Here is a 13,050-nt window from a genome sequence, read left to right as displayed (position 1 = left end):
GCAATCCCATATCAATGCACTTCAGCTGACAACACTTTCTTAGTATTAAATTAGATAAATCTCCCTGCACCCTCACTTCACTAGCCAAGCACTTTTTACACAACTCTCAAGCCAACAACCTTCCGCAATTTAAGTATGATTTAGTGCAAGAGAAGCAATGAGTATTATAAAATTTATGCTTGTTCACCTTCTCTCCCCACAGAGAAGGGCAAGATGTTTTTTTCATGTAAATATGTATTAGATCCAAATCATTTAAATAGATATTATTCCATAGAGAACACGATGCTGCATATGCCCATTTCAGCTCCATGTTACTAAATAAACTGCAAGATAATGATGTTGCCTGGCTCATCCTAAAGGACACTGAAAATATTCTAGGCGTTTCAAACTGAAGTAAATGGAGAAGACTTTCACAAGAACAAAACAAAAACTAAGGCGGCTCTTACAAAGCTAGTTAAAGTGAAAACAAGTTGCTCATAAATCACAAATCAGTAAATCTCTTCAGGAACAGGCCACAGCTGTTACAGCAAACATAAACTTCAGGTATATGGAGCAGTCTTTACAGTATGAATATCAAGTCATTACTTCCCTCCCCCCTCCCCAATGGAACAAGGGAAAGAAAATCATGTTTGCAAGGCGGAAAAAAAAACAATTTTTAGACAGGTGGGTAAGTTTAACGTTAATGTAGGAATGTTAGATTCAAGGTGCCAAATGTTAATTTCCTGCACTTTTATTTCTTCTATTAAGCTGCAAGTGTCACTACTTGACTGCAGAGGAGAGAGAGAATAGGGAAAACCTAAACAATGTCTTTTAAAAATGAGAGGTTTAGGCATTAATTTTAAGTAAGCACATCTATGTAATTTTCACAAAACACAAAGGAAATTAATCAGTATGTTGCCACCAAATACATTTATAGTTAACAGTTTAATTTTAAAACGTTTTTATTTAAAATGAGGAAGACTGTCATTGGTCTTGAAGCTATCACGTATCATTTGGGCCACAGTCAGTTATCTTACAATACAGTCTGACCTCTGCTTGATTTTAAAATAGGATATTCACCTTCACCTATGTATAAACCTTGAACATTATCAAAACCAGTTTTATTGCATTAATGATTTATTAATAGGCTTATACTAGTAATGTAATGTAACTTTGACTTTACAGAGTCATAAAGATGACGAGAAACACAGGCAAGACTTACTGTGCTACCTATTTTATATTAGGCTTACAAGGCAACCTCATGATACAACCAGAAAAACTATCCAGAGAGCTACAAAGGAAAAAAAGAAACAACAAAATACACTCCTATCCTAGAATAAGCAATGGAATGGGAAGGATACAGAGAGCATAATGAAGTTAAGAAAAATACTGAAACCTTTTAAGCACTGAAATTCCCTTCTAGCCAATCATGCTTGGAACTGGAAAGCTCCTCATACTGAGGCACGTAACCTCTGGACAAGCACATTAGCAATGACTGATATAAAGAAAAGGTGTGAGCCTTCAGTAGGAGTGCATTAAGCTCGATTCCCCTTCCAAGCAAAGCACTGCAAGATGACCAAAGCCTACAGGCCCACATTCAAAACAAACCTGACGAAGGAGGAAGTGTTCCTCCCAGACCTTTCTGGTTCAAAACACTTGCCGCAGCAGCCCTGCCACGTTCTTCGTATTGCACCGTCACTTTTATAGCTGTTAGCCCCATTACAACACAGTTGACAGTTTAAACAAAGAGCAACTAAGAAAATGCAATATTCTATAACTGGCATTTACAGCACCGGCCTTGGACTTCTAATCTTTACTAGACAGGCACACAAATCAATCTATCAGCTCATAAAGGTGTGCTTTTTTAACCTCCAAAACAGATGGGATTGGCCAGAAACGTCTGGCATGTCAAACTGCTAATCACTGCTGCCCTTTGCACAAAATAACCCACTTAAGTTGAGGCATGGTTGCACTGTAACAGACATTAGTCTGTGGGAAACCCATTTAACTGTCACATACTCCCGCCACTCCTGCTCTCCCTTAATTAAGCCTAATGCCTTATGCTTTGACCTTTTGTTCTAGCCTATTAACCCTATCTAGTACAAGTTCAAATATGTTAAACTTAAAAGTTTGCTGTAAAATATTAAATGCCAAGCTACAGAAAGAACAAGGGGTGTTTCTCTACCCTGCAAGTTACCAACACCTTTACCAAATTTCCCAGGCTGACAAAATGGAAGCACTATGTTCATTCCCAAAGACAAAATATAACTAAACAGTAATCAGTTTCACAGCAGAAAAGTGGAGTTTCTTCCACTTGCATAGCCTACCTTTTCCTCTTCAGAGGAGAAAGAAAAAAAAAAAGCTAAAACTTCTGTTCGCAACTTCATATCCTCAGGCTTTTGGGTATTTATCCAACAAGAAAAGTACATACTATCAGCCAAGATCACACTGCACTCATTTGCTGTTCTCTAAAAACCTGCCATTAAAAATAAGGCGTAAGTGGTTTACAGTGACCAATTCCTCCTCAGTTAAAGGCCGCCTCTGCCAGCCTTGCTCACACTGAGACACCACCTTGTTCTTTTGACAGCAGTTAGTATTAGCTGTTCACTCTCATCTGTATCTTTTCATGAGCTGCATCTTTTGAAGTTTCTCAGACTTGCATAAACCTAAACGTAAGGATGTAATTCCTAGATTTTAGCTCAATATTGCAGACTTTTCTTTGAGGTAAGCTCAGCTTTAGACAGCATGACTACCCTCCCTTCTTGCACCTCTTACTTCATGAAGGTTACACAGCATCAACAAGATCAACAGTTATGTTTGCAAAGCAGTACTCTTCTAGAGAAAGACCATCCTAATGGTCCAGAACTCTGACTTAAAACAAGAAATCCAATTCCAGTGACAAAAACAAATCTCTGGTAAAGACACAACTCTACTGTATTCTGCATTAAAGATATTTATAACAGTATGCAATGCAAGTTTGTATACCAAGACAGGTATTCTACAATTAGTGCTTATAACCAATGAACAGACCTATACTCCCCCATCCCAAAATTAAACAAACAAACAAAAACAACCCAAACAGAAAATCCAACCCAAAACGTAGCACATATAACAATAACTGTTTTATAAACCTGGTTAGAAAAAAGAATGCGAACTGTGTCAGGATTATCAGCAAGCATACACTGACAAAAAAACACATTTTCCCAAATCTTTAGCTTAACCACCTTACTGATGAGGTGAATACTTGGTGCTAGACTCTTATTTACAACTTACACTTCTGCAACTCTGACTAAGTAGAATTGCTTTTAAACAGAGGTGACAATCTTAAAGCTTTGAATTACTTTAACTACTTATGAAAATGTGAAAGATTTCAGAAAGCTTGTTGCGAAAAAAGCCACTGTCTACGAAGTTCTGTTAAGGCTATAAAAGTGACCATCTGCTGCTGATCAAAACAATTCTCAAATATTAAATAGTTAATTAATTAATTGTGTTTGAGTTCCAAAATGCCTATCTTACTGAGTGTAAGACCAGCAAGTAACACAATTAACTTTCCTGTAAATACAATTGCTCAGACAGCTAAGTACCACTACAGCAATGCTCCACTTTTGAGTCAAATAGGAAACATCCTGGCGGGTTAAGGGGGTGGAAATGGATCCCTCAACTTGATTTCCCTTTGTTTCCAGCACACTGATTCTGGATAAACCCAAATCTCCTCAATTTAAAAATGAAAGATGTTTTTCTAATGAATTCACTTTGATATACTCTATTGTGTTGGAGATGCTTGAACTGCAGTACACAGACCAACGCTATATTCACACGAAGTCAAGCAACACATGGATTTATTAAAAAACGAAATATACAACCTTGCATCTGCAATCTGTGCCATTATAACAGATATGTTAGAAGTTTTGCAGGCTGGGATTTGGTATTACTGCCTCCAGCTTCTAGACCTCCACTACTAATGCTCACAAAAGTTGCCACTGGAGGCAATGCAAATGAGTCCTGGGAGAGACCAGAAACAAAACAACAACTGCTTGTCAACCATTACATGCCCAAATTGTATTCTTTATGCTCATCAGCATTCTGAAGTTCTTAGGCATGCATGTAGGCCCGCCGAGTACAGTGGGCCTACTCAAGTGGATAAAATTACTCACAAACCAAAGTACATATACATAAGCAATCACTGGACAACACTCAGGGAATTATTCCCCGGTATCAAAGAAAAATAGGATTTAGGAAATGGGAACCAAGGGAGCAGATCCAAACAAAGTGACAGTGGTGCTAAGTGTCTACATGCCATTGTAATGTAATATCTAATAATGGTTTTACTGTGACAGGCCCTTGCCACAGAAGCTCAACTTGGATCTGTTTTATTTTAAAAAAAGTAAGTTGTATTTAGTCTTCTCTTTCACTCTGAAATTACATGTAAATCAGGTCCTTCTCTACTTAGAAACTACCTCCCAAACAAGTAGGCTAAATCTTCAGGACTTACCAGCAAATTCCATATAAAAAGTTCAAAGGCTTCTAAAACACTTATTTCTCTTTAATCATCACATGAAGTCTTACACTAAAACAGAATGATTAACTTGAAAATTTATCACTTTAAAACATATTATAATCCTGAAAGACCTACACGTGGCAGACAGTTGTACAACAGATTTGGCAAGACAAGTAAGAAACCCTAAACTAAAGACACAAGGTAAATAACCCAAACAAATCATTTACCTTGAAAGTGGTCCCATCAGGAAAGCTCTTCCTTCAGGAGTCCAAGGATGCATTAATTTTCTTCCTCAACAATTCCATGCTTGATCTGAAAAGAACAGCAGAAATGACCCTATGAAAATCTGCATACTCATTTTTCCTATCCAATATACCTCTACCTACTTGTTTATTGATGGTGTAACAGAAAATGATACTTTCATATAATAAGAACCGCAAAAAGTGGACCTATTTCAGAAGAAAAGCTTAGCTCCAAACTTCAAAATCTTCCGAAAGGAAACATCAGTAAAACAAGAACAACTTGCATAGTCTAGATTTGTACTGTCTGACTAACTAAACAGTAGTTCTGCAAGAAAAAAAAAAAAAAAAAAAAAATCAACATTCAACTGTGATTCAAAGCCACGGTCCTCTTTCTTCCTTTCATTCAAAAAACAGCTGTGACATGAAAGCCTTCCTTCCTACGTAGCGATCAATGCTTAACACTTCAAACTTGCACCTCTGAACATCAAAATCGTATTTTTTAAAAAGCCCGTATTAATTTAAATATACATATACAAAGAAAAAGACAAGAGCATAGTAAAACTGGTGGATGTAATGCTAAATGCCACAAAATTATTTAGAAAAACTTAAACCAGTAGAAATTATAATATTTGCTTTTGAGATATTTAGGAATTAAATAGTAAACGATACTATAGTTAGAAGATGTTATTCATCACAAGCACCACCTTAAAAATTCTTACTGGTGCTTCCCTATTATTCCTAAGCGAACTTTTGCTCAAAGATGCAAACTTACAGCTAGCCCAGGTCATTGTTATTTGTACTAATTCAGACTTTTTCCTGTGTCGAGCCTCATTATTAGAAGTTATGTTGCATCTTCTGTCACCAAGTTACCACCCAAGCAGCATGTTTATTATGCGTAGAGTCAAATTTAAATACAATAAAATATAAGAAAAGAAGAAAAACAAAGTTTCTCCCATTTGGCTGAACTCTCCCCTCCTCTGGGCTTGGCAGAGGGAGAGTTCCTCTCCTCTTTGCCTCACCTTTAGCTTCTGGTCTCACAAAAACCATGTACAAAAGCATTTTAAACAGATTTCTCCAGCACAAGGACCCCACAGGTGGCTTTGGGTGTACTGGGTGGAGAAGGGCAGAATGTGAAGGGTGCATTGGGGGGTGGCTCATAGCATTTCCCCCTTCTGCAAAATCACTCAGGCTAAAGCCAGCTTAGACACCCAACTCTGACAACTGCAATGTGCTACCTCGGGGGCGGGGGGGGGAGGATAACAGGTGCTGAGAGACAGGTCATCATCCAAAAGACACCTATTCAAAGCTTTCAGGTATGTGAAAGGTAACAGAAGCATGCTGGACTACTGCCAGCATCAAGACCCAACAAAAACAATAGATTCAATTAAGCCCTCAAACAAGTGAATACCCTGAAATACTACATGCAGACACTATTTCAAGTCCTTCCCCTACACACATGACAAAATAAGAAGCCAATTTGCACCACAGGACAGTAGCAATGCTCAACATTTGGATTCAACTGGGGGCGGAGGGGGGTAGGCGGAGCTAAAGCTACTATTGCAGTCAAAATAAACAGAGAAATAACAGGTACAGGACAAAGGTGGGAATAAACATAGTTCAAAGCCTTCCCAACCCCATTTCGTTGAAAGGGCAAATAAGCTGGATGTGGAATCTTTTGTGACCAAAGGAAAAACGGGACAAGAGGTCCCTCAGAGAAGAAGGAAGCAGCACTTTAAAAAAAACAAACCATATTATTATTTTCAAGTCACCTTAAATTTGAGAAATATAGTTAATTCCAGTATTTCTGTTTTAGCTTACTGATATAGGTCAAATGTTTTCCACCACCGACAAGTGGTTTTAAGTATTCCTAGAGACATATTTCGGGGGGGGGGGGGGGGGGGGGGGGGGGGGGAGTGTAGCAGGACACCCAACCAAACCACACAACCCAACAAACACCCCACACTGTATTGCTATCAAGGTTCTATGTATAGACAGGATTTCCTTTAGGTCAGCATTAGAGAGCCTTTTCTGTATTGTCACAAGCAACTACAAAAGATTTATAAGACTTCAGAGAAAAGAAGAAAAGAGAACAGAAGTATTTGTTATTTCTGGGAAAAACTCTATATTCCTTCAATAATGTTTTAAAAATGAGGCAAAGAAAGCCAAACGAGCAAAAAAAAGGTTTTTCTAGAATATTACTTTATTCCCAAAAACTTCACATCTGGATCACTTGCCTTGCACACCCTATAGTTGTTTTTGAATATTAATTTGTTTTGCATTGTAAACTGCTGAAAGTGGGATAGGTGATGGCACAAACACCACCCGCAGGACAATCTCCTGGGGCAAGAATGGTAATTTCTTTCTACCTCTGAGGTGAGCCCTTCTTTCCACATCACTAAAAAAGCCTTTTCAATTTCCTTTCTGACTCCGTTTTCATAGTGGGGTGGGGCACAGAGAAAAAGCAGAAAGTCCATAGCCGTGAATCTTAAAGTTCGCTGTGAAAAAAAACCATGAGCATCAGAGCAGTAGTATCAGCCTAACACCAACAAGAACAAAAATACCGTTGTTCTGTGAGCAAGATGTACTACTTAAACACATTTCAACACTGAAATTCATTAAGCGCTTTTGGGGTCAAGTTAAATACTCCCTTATTTGTTTTCAAATAATAATTTCGGTCAAGAGTATTTTTACATCTAGTGCCTGATCTCTGCTGATGACTCACTCACAACTTACTTTCTCAAGAGGAAGAAAAGCAGCCCATCAGAAGTCTTCCCCAACACTAAGCTTCTTTCTTATACTAAATTCACCCTCTTAGAAACCAGTAACTAATAAAAGATCTGTAGCTTCTGCTTTTAATCTGATTTTGCCTATAAGCAAAACTGGTTTTCCTCTGATGAAGACAATGGTATTTAGAAATAAGTGGGATGAAATCAGGGTTTCTCTCAAGACAGGCAATTAAACAGGAGCAATGAGCTCCAGTAACAATTTAAGTATGAGGCAACTATGCCAGGAGGGGTTTGACCCAAACTAAGATGGCTAGCAACTGCTTCTTACCCTTTCTACGCATGCATATTTATTTACAAGATTCTTAGTTCCTATTCTCCTCCTTCAACCATTAAGCCAAGTGACCTGCAACAGACAGCCAAATAAATTACCAAATTAATTCTTTCAAGTGCTAAATAGGTCCGTTAACATTTCTAAGTATTTGAAATAAATAATCCAGAAACACTACAGTGTAAGCATTCATTGTCACCATAAGAATCCCTCTGCCCACTTCTCCTGAGGCAGATCTTCCCACCCAAGAACACAAGAAAGTTTTTACGTCATCACCCAAAGTAATGCCTGCCCACCATAGCACATTGTTTTCCAATTCGGTATTTTTAAATGCAACTAGCAAAACCCTAACACTGTAACATCCAAAAGCGATGCCACAAGCCTTCTGAATACTTTCCTCATATTTGCCACATACAGGTGCAGATACCGTTCTTATCGGTTTGGCCTGTTGGCAGGAAGAGCGCACAAACCACAAATGCTGTTACCATTAACCTTTTCGTCTTTAGTTTAAGACTGTTCAGACAGACTGTCAAGATTATGATTTTTTATCCTTTTTGTACATTTGTGCATATCCTTTCATACCTTCTCCTCCTGTTCCGGCTTCATTCCCTACCTACGTTATCTTTCCACTTGCCTGTCATTAAACCCCTGCTGAGCAGTAATGATTTATACTTCAAAACTCGCACTTCTTGTCCCAAAAGAATATTTATCCTTTTTTAACCCATAGGATAGTTATCCTACTTATCCCGCCTACTGCTCGTAACCCAACCCATCAACTGGCACGTGCCGCCCAGCAGCCAACACATCAGCCGGGCAGCTGAGCCCAGCCTCCCCCACCTGCAGGCACCGCATGTGGGAGGTCGGCCACCAAAGCCCCCTTGCGAAGGGGCTTGTGCCCCCACACCAGGTGCCCAGATGGAAACCCCACACTCTCCCCAGTATCTCTTCTGGACCCCCTCCCTCCCTATGCGTTCACATACAGGGAAAAAAAACCCACAAGCCATTTGGGTTTTAAGGTTCAGGCAAGTTCGGAATAGCTATTCTAAAATTAACAAAATACTATAGTCTTCATGTCCCCTCTGACGGCCCTGCAAGGAGGCGTCAAGCACAACCCTTGAGCAAGACAGCTGACTGTGGGAAATGCAACTCCCTGGCTTTGCCTTGGGCAAGTTTATACATGCGCTCGGTGCAATGCAAAACATAGTTTACCTTTTAATGTCTCTCACTGTCACTGGTAAAATTAACAGTGCTCTCACTGCTAACAATAATACAGCCGGCATTACAGAAACCTTTTGCCAATGTTCAAAGCCAGAAAACTAAAAGTTAGCTCTGAAAAGAAAAAACGAGCTTTAAACATGCAAACCTTTGACGATTCTTTTCAAGCAATCCCACATTAAGGAAAACCTACAGGCAAATACAATCACCATGCAGTTAATTCATGTTTGAGTTCTATCACCTTTACTGAATCACTTCACCAAAAAAAAAATAATCTCCTTGATGCCTTTTACAGAACAGACTCACCCTAAGTACAGCTATCAAACACTGCAGGTGATACAGCCAGCACCTAAATCATCCATTTAAGTCTGCAATATAAAAACATTAGTTCACTTTTAGTTCTTTATCAACACCGGTTTTATGACTATATTAAATTTTGGTTGGTTTTTTTTCCTCCAATTTTGGTTAGCACATCTTTCACTGTAGAAGAAGTAACAAGTATGGGGAGCAGAGAGGAAGATCACGTTTTCATCCAGTAATTTTCTAACCCAAGACTAATAGGAGGAAAAAAAAAATCCTTCCGGTACGGTTTGGCATTTGACAGTATCTTGTGTTCCGTGCATGCACCATCTACAAAAAGCCATTGACAGCTCTCACTCATTAGATAACTCAGAACCGTAGGCCAGTCTAACAGGAGGTCAGGTTTCTCCCCTACCTGAAAGATGCCGTCGCTACTTGTTACCGCTTCCATCCCACTCAGCAAAAACGTACACCCCTACGTACGCATTTCACTCACGGCAAACTTGCCGTCTTGCTCTGGAGTCACCATCAACTCTATCTCAGGAGACTACTGATAAAATAACAAGTCAGACTTTGCAACCACAAGTTTGGGAGAACGATTGCCCCAGAGAGCAGAAGCCCCAACCTGCCCGAACACCATTCCGGACAAGAACTTTTGCTCTCCGAGACGTCAGCTCTTGTTGCCCATATAACAGCGATTACTCAGATGCCATTAAATCAGATTTTAACCACAAAATATCCTCACCTCAGAAAGCTTTTGTCATATGGCATCTTAACGTGCCACTTTCTAGCGTGTTCAGTCAGACCCAGAAAGAGTAAATGGCATTTGAACGTTAAAGAAAAAGGTTTTCTACCACTCGCGCAGGGATACACCACCCCCTTTCCACAAGTGACTGCTTCCTGCCCGTGGGTCTTTGCAGGCTGGAGTCGCACTCTTTGTTAAATAAAGCTTTACAGTATCTCTGAACATTTATAGTGCCATGACTCAGTTAAATTCTAATCAGCCTGCGAGCTGTCAGACACTGCAGGCAGGTCCCCTCAAAATAAAACAAGGAATAATGTAGTCTCCAGATTCCAGAGAGATGAGGCAGAGGGGGACAACTTCCACTTCAGCTTTCCCAACATCAACGCGATCCCAAAGCCAGGAATCCCACCATTTTTTAAACATCTTCAACACGTGTCAAGCATTTTAGCTCAATTCTTCTTTAAATTATAAACCTAACAAATCATCAGAATCCACAAGACAGGAGATGGAAGAGAGAGGTGCAGCACAGACGCAAGGCTGCTCGCACGTTACAAAGCTGTCCCTTATTTTTGCCCATGCCCCGACACTACAGTTTCTCTCGGTTTCACTACCTTCCAACTTAATTGCGGACTGACACTTACGAAGAACCTGACACTTAGGAAGAACAGCCTCAAACAACGCGTTCCGTAGGGAGAAAGGGAGGGGCAAGGGGGGGGGGGGGGGGGGGAAGAAAAATCACCTTTAAAGGGCTTCGGGGACACAAAAACACGTCTGGAGAAGTAACCTTTAGTCTAGAAAGGAAACAGCGACGTCCCTAAGGAGCCCGGTGCGATGAGAAGGCATCTTTGGGGGAAGCAGGGAGCCGAGCGGGTGGCACAGCGAGGGGCACCGGGGACGGCGCCCCAGGCACCGGCTGCCCGCTCCCCGGCGGAGGCGGGGCGGGCAGTAACGCGGTGCCAGGGCCGGGGCCGGGGGGAGAGGGCGAGCCGAGGGAAGCCTGGCCTTGCCCGCAGCTGCCGCGAGAGCAGCCGGGCGGCGGGAGGGAGGGAGGGAAACGGGAGGCGGCGGCGGCGGCGAGAGAGGCCGCGGCCGGGTCTCCCCGCGCCCCCGGCGCCTCCCCGGCCGCCGCAGCCGCTGCGCGCCGGGCTTGCGGCTCTTTAAATAATTCACGGGCACACCGGGAGGAACAGGAACAGGAGGAGGAGGGTGCCCCTCCGAAACGGGGACCGGCGCTTGCAGCCGGCGCTGCCGAAAACACTCGGGGGTAACGACTAGTAACTTTTCCGCCCCTCCGGCTCCCCCAAACCCACCCCGGCCGGGCAAACTTTCGGCTCGCCCTGGGGGCGCGGGGTGCCGGGGGGCGGCCGCCACCGGAAGCGGCCCCCGCCGCCACCCCGCGCCGGGCTCACCCCGGCATTGTTCCCCGCCGCCGCCGCCTCCCCGCCCGGCAGCGCAGCCCCGGCCCGGCCCGCCCCGCTCGGCCATTCCCCCGCCAGCCAGCACGGCCGCCGGCGGAACAGCCCCGCACTCACCCCGCAGCGGGCCCGCGCACCCCCCCCACGGCCGCGGCGGCAGCTGTAGCGGCGGCGGCGGCTCCTCCCGGGCGGGCTGCGTGCTGCCCGCCGGCCGGCCTCGCCCCGGGAGAGGCCCCGGCGGCAGCCCCCGCGCCCGCAGCGGGCACGCACCGCGCCCCAGCCCCGCGGCCGGAGCAGGCGGGGGCGCTGGCTGCCAGTCCTGGCGCGGAGCTCCGCAGAGCGGCGGCGGCTGCCGAAGCCGAGGTGGGCGGCCGGGTCCCCCGCCTGGAGGGCAGTACAGGGCGCGCCGCGTCTGCCGCGTCTCCCCCGCTCCCCCCCCCCCGTCCCCCCCCCGTCCCCCCGTCCCTCCGGCCGGCCGTCCCCGCGCACATACACGGCGAGCTCCGCTCCGCTCCGCGCCCCTCCGCGGCTCGGGGCTCTGCTGCAATGCCTGCGAGGCGGACTTTCAAAGCCTAACCCGCAGCCGCGATCCTCCCCGCCTTCCACCTCGCCCGCCGCGGCGCGGCGCAGCCCGGCCCAGCCCCTCCCCGCGCCGCGCCATTCATCTCGCCAGCCAAGTTTCTTAACCCTTTTCCAACCCGAGGGGCGGCGAGGGAGGGCAGCGGGGAGGCGAGGGGGGTAGGTGCCGCCCCGCACTGTGCGGGCAGGGGCCGCGGAGCGCGTCGCCGCTGCGGCGCTCGCCTCCCGCCCTCCCCAATTAATGTAACTGAAGGCGCAGAGACCCCGGGAAACAAACTTAGGAGCGATAGCACCGGAGGACCCGAATTTAATGAAAACAGCGGTGGCTTCAAAATAACGCCTCTGGGGTTTTTGGTTTTGTTTTTGGTTTTGGTTTTTTTTTTACTATGGTTCGCTTAGAATAACGGGGGGGGGGGGGCGCTTCCAGTGGTTACCATTTCTTGTCGTTTTAACGCTTATATTTTCAGCTTTTTCTCCGAAAAACCCGTGCTAGAAACTTTTTGGTTTGTTTTCTGAACGAGAAGCCGGGGAAAGGCAGCCGCCGCCCCGGCACCTGCGGCGTCCCCCGCCCGGGCCCTCCTTCCCTGCCTCCCTCCCGCCTCCTCCCCCGGCCATGCCCTCACGGCTCCCGGCACGTCTCGTTGCCCCTCGGCCTCTGCCTGCCAGGCCAGGCGGCGCGGGGGTGGCGGCCGGGCGCGGGGGAGCGGAGGGCAGCCCCCCCCCCCCCCCGGCCCTCCCATACCCCCGCCAGCTTGCGGCGGGTCGCCCGGTGGGCCCGGCGCCGCGGGCGGGGGGCGATCCCCGGCTCCCAAACTGCTCCCCCCCGCGGGAGCAGCCCGAGAATCGGGGTCAAAACGGCTCATCGAAGCCATGCTGTTTGCCCGCGCGGCAGTAAGTAATTTGGGTGGAAAACTAGCCTTGGGCAGAGCTTCCAAGAAGAGGCAGCCCTCCATTTTGGTAGGCGGCATCCCCGCAACCCCTGCCCTCAGAAATTGCATTATGCGCCAAGTTGGGCTTTAGACT

The 13,050-nt window shown here is 45.3% G+C and overlaps 2 protein-coding genes across 3 annotated transcripts in view; both read right to left on the bottom strand.

The window, feature by feature from the left end:
- Positions 1-4,745, bottom strand: part of SAMSN1 (SAM domain, SH3 domain and nuclear localization signals 1) — a 277,097-nt gene extending 272,352 nt beyond the window's left edge. Inside the window, exon 1 of the mRNA XM_075101871.1 lies at positions 4,705-4,745. The gene's annotated coding sequence lies outside the window, so the exon portion shown is untranslated. The remainder of the gene's footprint in view (positions 1-4,704) is intronic.
- Positions 1-4,789, bottom strand: part of NRIP1 (nuclear receptor interacting protein 1) — a 74,066-nt gene extending 69,277 nt beyond the window's left edge. The window contains exon 1 of one of the 2 annotated variants that reach the window (XM_075101849.1): positions 4,705-4,789. The gene's annotated coding sequence lies outside the window, so the exon portion shown is untranslated. The remainder of the gene's footprint in view (positions 1-4,704) is intronic. The other variant, XM_075101830.1, reaches the window with a different exon arrangement.
- Between the last annotated feature and the right edge of the window lie 8,261 nt (positions 4,790-13,050).

Source organism: Phalacrocorax aristotelis, chromosome 1 (genome assembly GCF_949628215.1).
Source record: "Phalacrocorax aristotelis chromosome 1, bGulAri2.1, whole genome shotgun sequence".
Taxonomy (NCBI): Eukaryota; Metazoa; Chordata; class Aves; order Suliformes; family Phalacrocoracidae; genus Phalacrocorax; species Phalacrocorax aristotelis.
Note: the sequence above shows the minus strand (reverse complement) of the source record. Positions and strands in the feature narration are given on the sequence as shown.